Below are 18,149 nucleotides of genomic sequence, written 5' to 3'. Positions count from 1 at the left end.
GATACACAACTTTGTTCAATTCGGAAACACTTTTCTTTAGAGTTTCAATCACAATTTTAAACTCCTTTTCGTTTTGAGTTAACGCCATGTTTGCCTCTTTGCATTTGGCCAGTTCAATTTGTGACAACCCGTGATTTACGGCACCTAATTACGTAATTAACAGGCGATTAACGCGATAATAAATAATGTTTACGACGCTAATCACCTTAACCAGGCCCTTGGAGCGCCCAGGAACGTTTGTTCAGCTATACAGCGCGTGTGGTGATTTATGGGAAATCGGCTAAATATGATGCGACAACGGACTGATACCGCACGAAATACTGACAACGCCGACAAATATAGATGTTACATGAATATTTTATGCCTATGGAGCTTGCGTTGCGTTATCGGGTCTCGTAGGAATTACGGGCCACTTACACATGAGATGGGCTTGTGGGCCCTGGGCCCAAGCCCAAAACCCACAAGCCTGAAACTGCACATAATATATTAATATATTAAAATCTGTACAAGATTTGTAAGATCCATACAAGATTTACAATATCTTTACAAATCTTAACAAAAGATTTTTGTCTCAAAAGATTGGGACACACAAGATCACCAATAGATCTTAACCTCCCTCTATATAAGAAACCTACCCCTCTCATTATTCTGGCCTGCATATTAATTTACACACATACAAATTCTAAACAGCCTCTCATTTTCACTCTCATCCTCTCTCGGTCACACTCACTGAGCAAATAAACACAGGGACCTCATGTCCTCAAATACTCAAGCAAACAAGAACCTGCTCTACTCTCATCTCTCTTCTCCGGCTTCGGCTCTGGCAACCGGAGTGACGCCATCTACCGGGTTCTATTTCTATCCTCTATAACACCCACACCCCCTTTCTGTTATATACCCCCCCCCCCTCGACAGATCAAGTAACGACCACCACCATCGGGTGGTGGTAAGTGTTGAGCACTGAAACAAGAAGAGAGAGAGGAGAGAATCGAGAGAGAGAAAGAGAAAGAAGGCGGAGAAGGGAGCGGCGCCGCCGCTCACGGCGGCGGCAATGGAGGAGGCGGCGGGACGATGGGTTTACCGGAGATAACCAGAGAGAGAGAGAGAGGGAGAACCGGCGGTCAAAGGCTCGGACCGCCGGTCGGTTCGTTTATCCGGTGGTCAGCAGGATATCCGGTGGGTTTCGCGGCAGCCGTTTCCACCCGACAGAAGCTCCGGTGAGCCGATTTATGTTTTGTATTATTATTTTTTTTTTCTTTACCTTCCGGGTAATTCGTCGGTTTTTCAGAAGTCAACGGCTGGTCAACCTTCGGTTCGGGTTCTCGGTCAAGTTCGAGTCCAGATCAGACACAAGTTCGAGCGTTTGGTTCATGCTCGGGAGTCTCGGGTCAGAATTTCGGGTTCAACATCAAGCGTTGGAGTGGGTATCAATTCAAGTCTCGTTTCAGTTCAAGAGATGAACTCGGTTTAGTTCAGATTTGCGATTCAGATTATGTTTCGTTTCAGGTCAACGTTAGTCAGCAGGTTCAGTTGACTCGGTCAAACCCGAGTCAACTCGGTCAACACAGTCAAACCGAGTCAACTGAGTTGACTCGGTCAGTTCAGTTAAGCGGCTCGACTTTTCGGCGTAATGACTTGGTAAAGATTAACGACACGATTGCTTTGTTATTTTTATAGTTTTATATATACGCGAAAACGAGCTTGAACCGAATAAAATCGACGAAATCATTAGTTAAAAATACTCGAATTATTATTTAGCTTGTTTATTAAATTGATTACATACATAAATATTGTTGATCTTGTTGAATGTTGGGAAATAACGACAACTTGTGTTGTCGGGGGCGTCCGAAAACAGAGGAAACTCTGTCCGTTTTTCGAGAAAACCCATAAAACAAAACGAGTTTTTTTATTATAAAACAAAACGCGTCTTGTTTGTAAAACGACGATTATTGTTATAAAGCGACTTTTATAAAACGAGATACAAATATAAAGTTTCTTTATCAACAACTCACAACCTACGAGAACAACGATACGAAGATTATTTTGACAACAAAAATAAATATAGTTATTATTATATTTATTTCAAACTTGAATCTTTTATAAACAAATATAGTATATATACTTATTTCAAGCATCGCGTAACACGTAGTCGTTTCATCAAAATAAATATAGTTTATATTTATTCCAAATATCAAACGACACGCCAATTGTTTTGCTAAATAAATATAGTTTATATATTTATTTGAAGTTATATACGACACGAATCCTTTTATAAAATAAATATATTTTGTATATTTATTTCAAACTTCAAACAACGCGATGATACTTTCGCAAAACAAATATGACTTTTTACATTTATGGAAAACGCCTAAACGGCATATACGTATATTTTTGGCAAATATGCACAAGATGTGATGTATATAATACAAATCATTATATATTTATTTGCATACGACATCTCAAAAACGAGCTAACCAATATAACTCCTTCGCTTCTTTTAAGTTGACAAATTACCGTCAAATCGTTCGATCAACGATTCGGTAGAGCTCGGTAACACGTAGTTACCGTTTTTGCTTAGAAACTTATTAGATATCCCATGTTAGGAATATTGTAGAATGCACGCTAGCAAGTCAAGCCTTGGAAACGACATCGCAAAGTCGTATATAGCTAGCTTTGCACAGGAATATTCAGGCGAGTTCATAACCCCCACTTTTTACTACTGTTTTACATTCTTTTTGTAAATGTTTTCGGGGTGGAAAGACATGCACAATTTTCAGAAACATACAAAGTTTTGAACAAAAGCAAAACTCGTATTCCTAAATCATATCACGAATGGATTTCGAGGAACTCAAACGATTTACGAAAGGTTTATACTAAACATACCGGTTTTTACAAAACAAATGCTTATTTTCGAAATATGAATGATTTTTCATAACTAAGGAGTCAGTCAGGGTGGCTGGGAAGGTTCAGTCAGGGTGGCTGGGAAAGTTCAGTCAGGGTGGCTGGGAAAGCTCAGTCAGGGTGGCTGGGGAGGCTCAGCCAGGGTGGCTGAGGTGGAATATATGTTACAGTAATTACGAAAATTTTTTACAACGGTATGTTTAACGTAAGGAGGTGTTATACGATCATGTGAGTGGATAGGAACAACATGGGGCCATTAGTCCTCATGGAGGGACCGAGGGACAGGAGCGGTAGATCTATCTGGGTGTAGCGAGCCCAGCCCCCGGCCAAACTAGAAACGGACCGTGGGGTGACTTTGTCCACATACTTTGCCGTGGCGAAATCTGCTAGGTTTGAGTCTCCCTATTTGCACTTCACATATGTCAGTGGCCTTGCAAACCATTGGTGATCACAAGTCCTCTTACACTGCTACATACCAGGGATTTTATACTTACGGAAGCTTCTTGTTCATACAAATTAACTACCATGTTTTATACAAATACAAAGAATTATGGGGGTATGGAGTCAAAGTCAGGGTGGGCATTGACGGTTATGCGAACATTACAAAGACAAGGCTTTACAAATACATGGTTTTATGAACATAACGTGTTACAAACACAACGTTTCCATATAACTTGGCAAGAAAATGATTTTTAAATTCATTTTCTCAATACTATTTCAAAAACCGGTTACCAAAGATTTATTTCAAACCTTTCACAACTCAAAAGATTTATTTCAGATCTTTTACAAACAAACTATGAACTCGCTCAACTTTATGTTGACTTTTTCGCATGTTCTTTCTCAGGTTGCATTCTAAGACAAGGCGCGGTTGGAATAGGGTGACCATGAAGAGTCGAGTACTTAGTGGGCGTTCAATTTCTAGAAAGTCATAGCTTATTTGCTTCCGCTGTGCAATGAAGATACCAGTCCAGTCACGCCAATGCTCTGATAATTTCGGGGTGTGACAGATTGGTATCAGAGCTATAGGTTACAGCGAATTAGGTTTCTGTTGTGATACCTAGGCTCTAACCTCACCTTTCCCCCCTGGGGACTTAGATCATTGAGACGTTGAATACATACAGAACGCCTAGTACTCGAATATGGTCTCCAACCGTTGCCGAAAAACAAGCAGTCAAAATTTTGTCTCCAAACACACGCTATTGTGGTGTTTTGCACACACAGTGCATAAAACAATTACATACAGTACACAACACTCTGAGAGTTTAGGAAACATGCATTTAAAACCTTCGGAAAAGGGAATTCAGTCTGAGAGGCTGGGAGGATAGTCTAGTGGGACTAGGAGATTCAGTCTGGGAGGCTGGAAGGATAGTCTAGTGGGACTAGGAGATTCAGTCTGGGAGGCTGGAAGGGTAGCCTAGTGGGACTAGAAGATTCAGTCTGGGAGGACTGGAAGGGCAGTCTAGTGGGACTAGGAGATTCAGTCTGAGAGGCTGAAAGGATAGTCTAGTGGGACTAGGAGATTCAGTCTGAGAGGCTGGAAGGATAGTCTAGTGGGACTAGGAGATTCAGTCTGAGAGGCTGAAAGGATAGTCTAGTGGGACTAGGAGATTCAGTCTGAGAGGCTGGAAGGATAGTCTAGTGGGACTAGGAGATTCAGTCTGAGAGGCTGGAAGGATAGTCTAGTGGGACTAGGGGATTCAGTCTGAGAGGCTGGGAGGGTAGACTAGTGGGACTAGGGGAATTACTTGATTGCTTATTGATGACTAACATGCGTATATGATCGATTATTTGTGCATGGACATCACGTAGGAATCACGAATATCAACTCGGGTACACACTATTATCCACATTGTCTATGATATTTTAACTCCCCGAGCAGGCAGCCTACGCATAACAAAACGATAGCGCACGGGAATACATGGAACTCAATTTTTACGTCCACGGATGTCGGGGTACATCACTTTCTACATGGCACACGACGCTAGTGCACAGGTATACGTGGAACTTAAGCTTACATCAACAGAGGTTGAAGTACGTCACATACGACTATCAAGGCGAGGCCTTTGAAAAGACGCGATGGCGCAACTCAACGACGACGCTAGATTCCTGTCAGCAGGAGAACTAACGGCCAGGAAACCACAACTTGTCACGCGATCCTGCAATGACACGAATCACTCCAAGGAAAAGACGTATGTCTCCACATCCCCCCTATTTCGGTTAACGACGGTAATGTCACCTAACAATTGGTCGTCACACGAAACCCCAGGTAAAGTCTTCAAATTTCTATTATTGAAATTTCGAATTTCACGCTCACTGAGTAGATTTTCGCATCTCTACTCCTCTCAATGGTCATTGTATCACGATCATTTCTTTACAAGTTACATACATGGTTTTTCATTGTGACCATGCCGAAAGTTTTCTTGTTGATACATATGTTTATTGTCGGATTGCGCAAAAACCAAGTTCAATTGTTTGAACTTGTCCATTACACATGTTCGATTCAAAACATCATATGATGTATTGAGAACATCATATTTAAATTCGTATTAACAAGTGTTTCATTTGTTCCGAGTCGAAGTAAACTTGTTTGGCATTCGACTCCATTAGATTGTTTGTTGATCTCGACACCTTGTGGTCGTGTTTTCACTTAACTAAAGCTTGCGCTAAACTCATTTCGGCATCTCATGCACGGATTTAAATATTACTTATTGATTGCTATAAATCCGCTTTGATTTATCATAATTAAAACAGTCTTAATACAATAGTGTGTTAAGACAATGGTACACAAATTCATTTTTACATTCCGGTGTACCTACTAACGGTTCCTTCATTATCGATCGAAAATTTTGCGATTGCTTCTTCACCTTCGATCGAAAACATTATTTCTTTGATGTTCAAATCTCAATTGAAAAATTCTATGATGTCATTTGAAACAAACTTTCGGATTCACCTTATTACGCTTTCATTTGACTTCAAACACGGTGAAATTGTTTGATCACCGCTAATATTGGATTATTTAAATCACTACGACACCTTGTGGTGTCGGTACAAACTTGTAGCTTGGGCTAATTATGATTGAGCGTTTTATGCAAAACACAGGTGATACTTGTTCGATCACCTCTATTATTGAATTGTTTCATTACGACACCTTGTGGTGTCGGTACAAACTTGTAGCTTGGGCTAATTATGATTGAGCGTTTTATGCAAAACACAGGTGATACTTGTTCGATCACCTCTATTATTGAATTGTTTCATTACGACACCTTGTGGCGTCGGTATGACTTGCAGCTTGCGCTGATCACGATCGAGCGTTTCATGCAAACTATTACATTTGAGATTGTTGATTCTAAGTTCACCCAGTGGATGTTATTGCTTCTGGAGCTCATTTACACGTTGTAAACGTTCATATGGAATTCGATTGGTCGAAGTTCCTGTTCATTGTTGAATCCCTGTTAACTTAGTCACATTAGTGACTGTACCTATACGTCTCGTTTCCTTTGATATCAGTTACTGAGACACATTTCTTTTAAACCGTTGGGATTCCTATTGTGAAGGATTGTCCTTGAATTCACATGACTCGAATAAGTCTTGTTTCGATTACGCGTTTATTCACTTTGTTATTATTCGGACTTACCTGCGAATAACACAATTCCGAGGAGATAACATAGTCTAAATTTCGAGGACGAAATTTCTGTAACAGGGGGAGAATGTGACAACCCGTGATTTACGGCACCTAATTACGTAATTAACAGGCGATTAACGCGATAATAAATAATGTTTACGACGCTAATCACCTTAACCAGGCCCTTGGAGCGCCCAGGAACGTTTGTTCAGCTATACAGCGCGTGTGGTGATTTATGGGAAATCGGCTAAATATGATGCGACAACGGACTGATACCGCACGAAATACTGACAACGCCGACAAATATAGATGTTACATGAATATTTTATGCCTATGGAGCTTGCGTTGCGTTATCGGGTCTCGTAGGAATTACGGGCCACTTACACATGAGATGGGCTTGTGGGCCCTGGGCCCAAGCCCAAAACCCACAAGCCTGAAACTGCACATAATATATTAATATATTAAAATCTGTACAAGATTTGTAAGATCCATACAAGATTTACAATATCTTTACAAATCTTAACAAAAGATTTTTGTCTCAAAAGATTGGGACACACAAGATCACCAATAGATCTTAACCTCCCTCTATATAAGAAACCTACCCCTCTCATTATTCTGGCCTGCATATTAATTTACACACATACAAATTCTAAACAGCCTCTCATTTTCACTCTCATCCTCTCTCGGTCACACTCACTGAGCAAATAAACACAGGGACCTCATGTCCTCAAATACTCAAGCAAACAAGAACCTGCTCTACTCTCATCTCTCTTCTCCGGCTTCGGCTCTGGCAACCGGAGTGACGCCATCTACCGGGTTCTATTTCTATCCTCTATAACACCCACACCCCCTTTCTGTTATATACCCCCCCCTCGACAGATCAAGTAACGACCACCACCATCGGGTGGTGGTAAGTGTTGAGCACTGAAACAAGAAGATAGAGAGGAGAGAATCGAGAGAGAGAAAGAGAAAGAAGGCGGAGAAGGGAGCGGCGCCGCCGCTCACGGCGGCGGCAATGGAGGAGGCGGCGGGACGATGGGTTTACCGGAGATAACCAGAGAGAGAGAGAGAGGGAGAACCGGCGGTCAAAGGCTCGGACCGCCGGTCGGTTCGTTTATCCGGTGGTCAGCAGGATATCCGGTGGGTTTCGCGGCAGCCGTTTCCACCCGACAGAAGCTCCGGTGAGCCGATTTATGTTTTGTATTATTATTATTTTTTTTCTTTACCTTCCGGGTAATTCGTCGGTTTTTCAGAAGTCAACGGCTGGTCAACCTTCGGTTCGGGTTCTCGGTCAAGTTCGAGTCCAGATCAGACACAAGTTCGAGCGTTTGGTTCATGCTCGGGAGTCTCGGGTCAGAATTTCGGGTTCAACATCAAGCGTTGGAGTGGGTATCAATTCAAGTCTCGTTTCAGTTCAAGAGATGAACTCGGTTTAGTTCAGATTTGCGATTCAGATTATGTTTCGTTTCAGGTCAACGTTAGTCAGCAGGTTCAGTTGACTCGGTCAAACCCGAGTCAACTCGGTCAACACAGTCAAACCGAGTCAACTGAGTTGACTCGGTCAGTTCAGTTAAGCGGCTCGACTTTTCGGCGTAATGACTTGGTAAAGATTAACGACACGATTGCTTTGTTATTTTTATAGTTTTATATATACGCGAAAACGAGCTTGAACCGAATAAAATCGACGAAATCATTAGTTAAAAATACTCGAATTATTATTTAGCTTGTTTATTAAATTGATTACATACATAAATATTGTTGATCTTGTTGAATGTTGGGAAATAACGACAACTTGTGTTGTCGGGGGCGTCCGAAAACAGAGGAAACTCTGTCCGTTTTTCGAGAAAACCCATAAAACAAAACGAGTTTTTTTATTATAAAACAAAACGCGTCTTGTTTGTAAAACGACGATTATTGTTATAAAGCGACTTTTATAAAACGAGATACAAATATAAAGTTTCTTTATCAACAACTCACAACCTACGAGAACAACGATACGAAGATTATTTTGACAACAAAAATAAATATAGTTATTATTATATTTATTTCAAACTCGAATCTTTTATAAACAAATATAGTATATATACTTATTTCAAGCATCGCGTAACACGTAGTCGTTTCATCAAAATAAATATAGTTTATATTTATTCCAAATATCAAACGACACGCCGATTGTTTTGCTAAATAAATATAGTTTATATATTTATTTGAAGTTATATACGACACGAATCCTTTTATAAAATAAATATATTTTGTATATTTATTTCAAACTTCAAACAACGCGATGATACTTTCGCAAAACAAATATGACTTTTTACATTTATGGAAAACGCCTAAACGGCATATACGTATATTTTTGGCAAATATGCACAAGATGTGATGTATATAATACAAATCATTATATATTTATTCGCATACGACATCTCAAAAACGAGCTAACCAATATAACTCCTTCGCTTCTTTTAAGTTGACAAATTACCGTCAAATCGTTCGATCAACGATTCGGTAGAGCTCGGTAACACGTAGTTACCGTTTTTGCTTAGAAACTTATTAGATATTCCATGTTAGGAATATTGTAGAATGCACGCTAGCAAGTCAAGCCTTGGAAACGACATCGCAAAGTCGTATATAGCTAGCTTTGCACAGGAATATTCAGGCGAGTTCATAACCCCCACTTTTTACTACTGTTTTACATTCTTTTTGTAAATGTTTTCGGGGTGGAAAGACATGCACAATTTTCAGAAACATACAAAGTTTTGAACAAAAGCAAAACTCGTATTCCTAAATCATATCACGAATGGATTTCGAGGAACTCAAACGATTTACGAAAGGTTTATACTAAACATACCGGTTTTTACAAAACAAATGCTTATTTTCAAAATATGAATGATTTTTCATAACTAAGGAGTCAGTCAGGGTGGCTGGGAAGGTTCAGTCAGGGTGGCTGGGAAAGTTCAGTCAGGGTGGCTGGGAAAGCTCAGTCAGGGTGGCTGGGGAGGCTCAGCCAGGGTGGCTGAGGTGGAATATATGTTACAGTAATTACGAAAATTTTTTACAACGGTATGTTTAACGTAAGGAGGTGTTATACGATCATGTGAGTGGATAGGAACAACATGGAGCCATTAGTCCTCATGGAGGGACCGAGGGACAGGAGCGGTAGATCTATCTGGGTGTAGCGAGCCCAGCCCCCGGCCAAACTAGAAACGGACCGTGGGGTGACTTTGTCCACATACTTTGCCGTGGCGAAATCTGCTAGGTTTGAGTCTCCCTATTTGCACTTCACATATGTCAGTGGCCTTGCAAACCATTGGTGATCACAAGTCCTCTTACACTGCTACATACCAGGGATTTTATACTTACGGAAGCTTCTTGTTCATACAAATTAACTACCATGTTTTATACAAATACAAAGAATTATGGGGGTATGGAGTCAAAGTCAGGGTGGGCATTGACGGTTATGCGAACATTACAAAGACAAGGCTTTACAAATACATGGTTTTATGAACATAACGTGTTACAAACACAACGTTTCCATATAACTTGGCAAGAAAATGATTTTTAAATTCATTTTCTCAATACTATTTCAAAAACCGGTTACCAAAGATTTATTTCAAACCTTTCACAACTCAAAAGATTTATTTCAGATCTTTTACAAACAAACTATGAACTCGCTCAACTTTATGTTGACTTTTTCGCATGTTCTTTCTCAGGTTGCATTCTAAGACAAGGCGCGGTTGGAATAGGGTGACCATGAAGAGTCGAGTACTTAGTGGGCGTTCAATTTCTAGAAAGTCATAGCTTATTTGCTTCCGCTGTGCAATGAAGATACCAGTCCAGTCACGCCAATGCTCTGATAATTTCGGGGTGTGACACAATTACCAAACTTTGATTGTGACTATGAACCGTTTCAGATTCACGTCTCAATTCAACACATTCATGCTTCATTTTAGCACATTCACTACATATGCTAGGAGTTTCAACCTTTACCTGACTTGAAGAGACAGTTTGAGAAGAGAAAGATCCATCTTCAGTGAGAATCTTCTCCATTTCTTTCGATGTAGCATCAGCTTTCTCGATCAAGCCAGATTTCTTGTCAGCCTCATTCGACAAATCATTAGCTTCAGAATCAATTCTTTCATTCAGATTGGATTCTTCATCTGAACTGCCACTGTATCCTGAACTGTTATCATCTTCCGAAGATTGACCATCATTGACATTCTTGACAATCTCAACGTAAAATGCAGTTCTTGTTTGGTCACCGTTTCCCAACTGTATATCCGTACCACAATCGACGCTTTGGTCAAATTGAGGTTTTGTTGTGGAAACTTGAGGTTGTGGTTGTGGCTGTGTTGGGACAGGAATGCACGACCTCGGATCGAATTGAGGTTGTGAAACAGCTGTTGACTGAGGAAATGGAAAGGAACTCGTATTGGACACAAGAGCAGTTTGAAGCTTCGGTTGCTGAACAGAACTAGAACTAGCTGAAGGACCAAAACCAGGCAAATACATTTCTGTGTTTTGAGAAACAAGAGCTCGCTTAGCTTTCCGGATTTCTTGGTCATTCTTGTGTTCCAGCTTCTCAATGAATTCATAGATGTTGACTGTATTCAGAGTACCCGTATGCTTCAGCTGCTCAATGAATGAACCCCACTTTAGTGGTAGAGCATCAGCAAAACGTGCTACCATTTCCTGTTGAGAGACACGAACACCACCAGAATACACCTCACACATCAAACGGTAATACCGAGTAATTATATCATTTAGGGTTTCATTCTCTAAAAATTGAAATGATTCAAACTTCTTCTTCAACAGATCATGACGTGTCTTTCTGATAGCTTCATATCCTTCTCCTCTCGCTACTACAGGATTCTGTATGTTTTGATATTGATTCAACAGCAATCCCCATTGACTTGCACTTATTGATGGCTGTGGAATCATACTCTTTGCCCAATCTGCAATAGAGGTTAGTTCTTGAGTATGTTGTGAGTTCAAACTCCAATCCCAAGGACTTGTACAACTCATTTTTGTAAAATGCCACTTGAAAATCTACACAAACACAACTGTTAAGTGCAAAACCAGATATGAATCGAAAGATGCAACCTGTTCGAAAGATTAATACTAGTTCGAATGATCAACAGTGATCGAAAGATTACTGTTGAGTTTCGAGCAAAGTCTTCGAAAGATTCACAATGAAAGATCCTTATCTTTCGACCAATTATCACGAAAGATTCACAGTTCGAAAGATCTTTATCTTTCGAATACTGATCTCGAAAGATTCACAATGAAAGATCCTTATCTTTCGAGATGAATCCTTATCTTTCGGACTACTATCTTTCGAAAAGATTCCAAACACGAAGGATAATTCTTAGACTTCGAAAGACTAATCGAAAGATGCTTATCTTTCGAGCTGCCTTTGATCGAAAGATGTCGAAGGATATCTTTCGATGTCGAAGGATATCTTTCGAATGCTCTGACACACTGACAAAAAGTACGACAGGTTGGTGAAAAGTTGATGTGGTTGGTGAGCCAACTTTCGGCAAAAAGGAATGGTCAGACTGTACCTTCTTTACCAACTCCGATTTTGAAATAAAATATGCCAAAAATGGAAATCTTATCCAGAACCTGTTCACCGGAATACTGACCGGAGATATGGCCGGAATTTACCAACACACTCAAAAACAAATTTTCAAGTTACCCAACCCAACCTTGAACACTCCCGAAGGTTTAGAAACCGTTTTTCAGTTAAAACAAGCAAGAAAACCACCAAAAACGGGTGCTAAACCAAGTGTTCAAACACACCAAGAACTTGAACAACCCGGTTTTAAACAAGGTAAAGAGCCAAGCTCTGATACCACTTGTAGGTCCCTTTTCGCGGAGGATTACGAACCTAAACCTTGTTATACTATCCCACTAGCAAGTGCGGAATCCAAGCTAGTAGGCAAACCGAGATGAAGCAAGTACAAACACAAACACACAAGATTCACCGATTAACACTACTGTATTAATACGTATGAAGGTTCCGGTTACAAGCACAATGTTTACAATCAGTTTGCAAACTCTCAAAGTGTATGTGTGTGTGTTTTCAGCAGAGTATCCTCTCTATCTCTCGGATATGCTCTCTCTTGGTGTCTCTCTTGTGTCTCTACTGAAACCAACACACTGCATGGGTATTTATACCCATACACAGCAGGTCTTGGTCGAAGGATCCGATAGATGGTCCGAAGGATCATCTATCGATGACAACATGTTCGAATGATCAGCAATGACCTCGAAGGATAATCCTTCGTGGTCCAACAATTCGAAGCATATCTTTCGATTACCTCGAAGGATCGACAGTATCCTTCGAGGCTATCCTTCGATTCAGACTAGCATATTACAAACAGATTGACCAAGTCAAACTAGGAGGATAGTTGACTTGGTCAACTTACAGACTAACTTTGGACATCGTTTATATACAGACCGAATACAGACAAAGTACAGACATAAGTGCACCAACACTTCGAGGTATATGTGTATCCTTCGATAGCTGGATGCTCGATAGATCATCTATCGAGCAGTCAACATGATCCTTCGGACAGACTTGCTGTGTTTGGGTATATATACCCATGCAGTGTGTTCAATTCAGTAGATGAGCAGAGACAGAAAGATAGACTCGAGAGATAGAGAGACACTTCTGTCAAGAACACACACACTTAGAGAGTTTGCAAAACTGATTTGTAAACATTGTGCTTGTAACCGAACCTTTCATTCGCATTAATACAAGTGGTGTTAATCGGTGAACCTTGTGTGTCTTGTGTTTGTGCTTGTTTCAACTCGGTTTGCACTCTAGCTTGGATTCCGCACTCGCTAGTGTGTTTCACATAACAAGGTTAAGGTTTGACCTCATCCTCCGAGGGACCTACAATTATTATTGCTTATAATCTCAGTTTTTCATAGACCTGAATCACTCCACCCCATCTACTTCATGTTTGTTGTGATATGCGAAGTTTGAGAACACTGTAGTAATAGAAATTTTATTAAAGCAATTGATTATGCATTCAAGAGTGTAGAAATACAGGATCAACTACCATTGTTCTGGACACCATAAAACTGATTTATACTACATGAACCATCACAACCTTTGGAGTAAACGAACCATGACCCAGTAGACTAACATTTTGACCCAAATAATTACAAACTTTTGACCCATATCACAAATATACTCATAAGCTAAAAGACTAAGATGAAAGATCAAAACATCAATAAAAAAAATATTCTATTTGTTATCAATTAAAGATCAAAACATCAATAAAAAATTATTCTATTTGTTATCAATACATCTTACTAGGAGAAAAACCAAAACGTACAACAATGAAGATGCAAACAAAAATGAAAACATTACGAGCAATCAACATGTTACAATTAGAACTCATAGGTTGAATAACCAGCACAGCTGACCAACGGGGCGTTAAGACTTTGTTTGAATGAAGAACTAAACTTCCATGTAACAACCAATCTTCCGGTTATTTGAGAAAACACCACCTTAAAAAAGTGGACCTAGAACAAGTAAATGATAGATGCCTAGTTAGGTGCATTTGCAACCTTTGCACTAGATATTCTTGAGGCAACCGGGCTATGGTCTTGAGCTCCTCTCCTCACTGCCTTCACATGTCCACCTTAACAAAACAACATATATACATAAGAAACATGTTTTTTAAAATAATAACAAACCAAATAAAAAATAATTCAAGTCCAATCAACTTACCTTCAAGAATAAAAATCTCCAAGAAGATACTAGCTACAACATTTAAATCTGTGGATGGAGCGAGCTATAAGTCTTCATAATTTCACTTTCCTTACATGGTTGACGTGGGGGAAAGAACATCTATTGAGTTGCATGAAAGTTGATCCAGTTCGAGCAATGCATGTGGTTGAAGATGACGAATCTTCATATCCAGGCGACGCTAACCAGAACCCTTCTGCAGGACAACCTAGATCCACTGATGATTGGCAGAAGAAGTTGGATTTTGAGATGAAGTCATCATCATCTCCGCTCAAGGCTTCATCATCCCCAAATGAAGCTAGGTGAAGAGAACTCCACGCCTTTGAAATACAAATCTTTGAAAAAGTTGACATCCAAAGCCTCATCGCTATCACCTCCACCAGCGATTCTCTCAAAAGATATGCAGAGGCAGGCGGTCAGAGATTGTAGAAAACCAGGCCTAGAAGGAACCTTGATAAGAAGGAAGAAAGACCCAACTTTTCGATCCAGCTATCGCGTAAGGAAATTGAGGAGGATTTCATTGCTATGACAGGAAAGAAACCTCCAAGAAAGCATAATAAGCCGCCTTGAAGTCTTCAGTTGAAACTAGATGTATGCAATCGCTGATCGATGCATGTTTTGTAAACTTTGAGCACAAGTAACAACCTGTTTCAACCAAAAGTACCATACTCAGTATTTATAACAAAGAGAACAAAACAGGAAATGGATGTGTGAGAGAGTTTGTTTGTTCCTCAGTTGCTGCCTTTTCTTCATCACTGCAGTCAATCATGATTAAATTACAAGTAATCATCCTAGAGGTTGAATATTAATTTCATATCAGGATGAGGATATCTTGAGTTTAACAAGTCTACAACAACCACCATACCTCTATCCCAGGGATAGAGAGGTGAAACAGTATAACAGTAACAAATTAATTAAATCAGGGGCGCAGCTTTGTGTGTGTGTTGTGGGGGGGGGGGGGGTTAAAGTAGTGTCCAGTATTTTGTTTTCGGATAGAATTTTTTAGGTATATACGTTACGACCTCCGGTTTTATAATACTTTTCGTTATATACGTTTTCGACCGGGGGGGGGGGGGGGGTTTCGGAAATCTCATGATTCGCCACTGAATTAAATTATTTATAACTAGAAGTTGTGTCTCTCTTATTTGTTTCACATAAAAACCCTTATTATCAGTTAAACATTTCATAAATTCATAATCCTGTTGGTTGTTTTTCCATACGAGTCTGCTACTGACACTAACTTTGACCAGTTTCAACCCATAACTTTCAAAAATTAACAAGTTGACGATGAACAAAAACCACTAGGTGCCAAACAGTTGAATATTTTAACAGAATTATAATATACATAAAGATACTTTTTGTTGGATTTTTATTTTTCCTAATCTGAATAACTCAACATCAAAATAACTTGATTTTAACATGTGTGGTTAGTATAATCAGAAAAACAACCAAGTAAGAAACAAATGTGCATACATTCAAAGGCTCACACTATTGGCATGGCACACTTCTGGCGACGATCTGCACACTTAGGGTATATATGTATGATTTGACAGTGTACGAGGTTTGACTGCGCATAGACCTATACGCAGCGTATAGGTGTAACCCTATAGGCAGCGTAAGGTAGGGTTTAGTGTGCAAATAGCCATAAGCCATGTTGGTGTGCAAATATGTAGACTGCATTCAAAATACAATAAGACATAACGAACATATAGATTTGACCATACCTATGAAGAATCAACATGTTATGATCCGATCCACATAGACCAAAGAGAGATCGGTGTATACAGGGAGCGGACTGATGGCTAACACACAAATAAAAGAAATGATCAGAACACGTTCAACCCAGAAAATCCACAGATCAATACCTTTTAAAAACAATCAATGTATAATGAAACAACTTACAAGAACAGCGAATCAGATCTCTCGATCATCTTGCCCTGAGGTTACTGTATTAGAGCATGGGGCGGCGTCTGTATAAGTAGCTGAGAACGCTGGGTAAACCCTAATTTGAATTTTTATTCTAAATTAAAAAAACAAAATAAATGAAACAAGAAAAAACAATATAACGATCATATTCTCAATTAAAAAAAATAAATTAAAAAAGAAAAAAACAATATAACGATCATAAATTTTAATTCTAAATTTAAAAAAAAAATTGTGAACGTTACAGTTGTAAGATGTAGAAAATTAATGGAAGTACCTAGATATATGTAACACGTATGCGGATATAGGTTAAAAATCTATTACAATTTACCATATTATAAAGAAACTAATTCGAAATTGTGTATGTCCAATAAATCTTAAAAGTTACAATAGTCCCTCGACCAAGAAAAGACACATTAATTTTCAAATAAAGATAATTTTTTTGTAGGTCCCTCGAAGGTTGAGGTTAAACCTTATCCTTGTTATGTTAACACACTAGCAAGTGCGGAATCCAAGCTAGAGTGCAAACCGAGTTGAGACAAGCACAAACACAAGACACACAAGGTTCACCAATTAACACCACTTGTATTAATGCGTATGAAAGGTTCGGTTACAAGCACAATTTTTACAAATCAGTTTTGCAAACTCTCTAAGTGTGTGTGTGTGTTCTTGACAGAATGCTCTCACTATCTCTCGAGTGTCTATCTTTCTGTCTCAGCTCATCTAAATGAAATGAACACACTACATGGGTATATATACCCGTCACAGATTGTCTGTCCGAAGGATCCGATAGATATCTCGAAGGATCATCTATCGATGTTAAACCTGTCGAAGGATCTATGTTTACCTCGAAGCATGATCTATCGAGGGCCATCCATCGAAGGTTCATCTTTCGAGCTCATCGAAGGATCTAAACTATCCTTCGATGAGACATCCTTCGACACAGACATGTAATTATCATGCACTAACTGTTTGGCCAAGTCAAACCAGGAGGATGGTTGACTTGGTCAAACTTACAAGACTAACAACGGACATCGTTTAATATCGACACGATACAGAGTACAGACAAAGTACAGACACAAGTGCACCAACAAATCCCCCTTGGCTGTAGCTTTGTCTCGATCTTGATCATCTTTGATCTTTGTGTCTTCAAGACTCTGATGTCCTTTCAAGTCTTCAATGTCGGAGGATCTTCAAAGTCTTCACGTCTTGAAAGCAGAAAGTGTATCAACAAACTACCCGTATCATGTGGGAAGTGTGTTGACAAACTCCCCTTTAACATAAGCTCCCCCTTGAGTTATGCTCGTGAATGACTTGATCTTCAATGCTTGAGATCCTTGTGGTGTTGATGATGGTCAGCGGCAACTCGATCATTTTCATCTTTTGAGTGCCTTCACGTCGTGTCTTCATTCCAAAGCTTGTCATCGACCATGTTCTCCTTGCCTTTAGAATCTGCACATGCAAGAAATCTAAACGCGTAATGAGAACAACTGCTTGGAATACAGTTAACATAAACAAAAGACACACGTATGACCATGTCACAAATCAAACACCGTCCGACAGTTTGAAAGTTTAATAAATTTGTCAATTTTAGATTTAACTTTCAAAGACTTGCAAATTTCGACCGTTTATGAAGATTTAGTCAATTCGGTTTTCAGTCAGGTTTTAGGTAACGAAGACTCGAGCTCCAACATCGTACGATCGAAAATAAAGTTAAAAATAAAATCTTTTTGGCTTTTATAAAGTTTATATTAAAACACACCTAAAATCTTTTTGGTATTTTTGAATAAATTAAAAGACAACAATTTTAATATCCTTTGAGTGTTATCAAACGACATCACCGCTAATGTCGTGCTGATATGCACCAAACGACGAAACTGTTTAAAATAAAACAATAAAAGTTAAGCAGTAAATAAATATATACAGACATTCTTTTTGCGA

At 39.3% G+C, this 18,149-nt stretch overlaps 2 long non-coding RNA genes across 2 annotated transcripts; one reads left to right on the top strand and one right to left on the bottom strand.

Annotated features, from left to right (window-relative positions):
• Positions 1-576: 576 nt before the first annotated feature.
• Positions 577-1,753, top strand: LOC110890842. The gene is made up of 2 exons (XR_002564801.2): positions 577-1,217; positions 1,289-1,753. It is a non-coding gene; the product is annotated as an uncharacterized LOC110890842 (long non-coding RNA).
• Positions 1,754-13,792: 12,039 nt separating this feature from the next.
• On the bottom strand, positions 13,793-16,303 carry LOC110887233. Its single transcript, XR_002563166.2, has 4 exons — positions 16,188-16,303; positions 16,010-16,087; positions 14,268-14,930; positions 13,793-14,178 (listed from the first exon to the last, which is right to left on the bottom strand). It is a non-coding gene; the product is annotated as an uncharacterized LOC110887233 (long non-coding RNA).
• Between the last annotated feature and the right edge of the window lie 1,846 nt (positions 16,304-18,149).

The sequence above is a fragment of the Helianthus annuus genome, chromosome 11, assembly GCF_002127325.2.
Source record: "Helianthus annuus cultivar XRQ/B chromosome 11, HanXRQr2.0-SUNRISE, whole genome shotgun sequence".
Lineage (NCBI taxonomy): Eukaryota > Viridiplantae > Streptophyta > Magnoliopsida > Asterales > Asteraceae > Helianthus > Helianthus annuus.
This window is presented reverse-complemented; position numbering and strand designations above follow the sequence as displayed.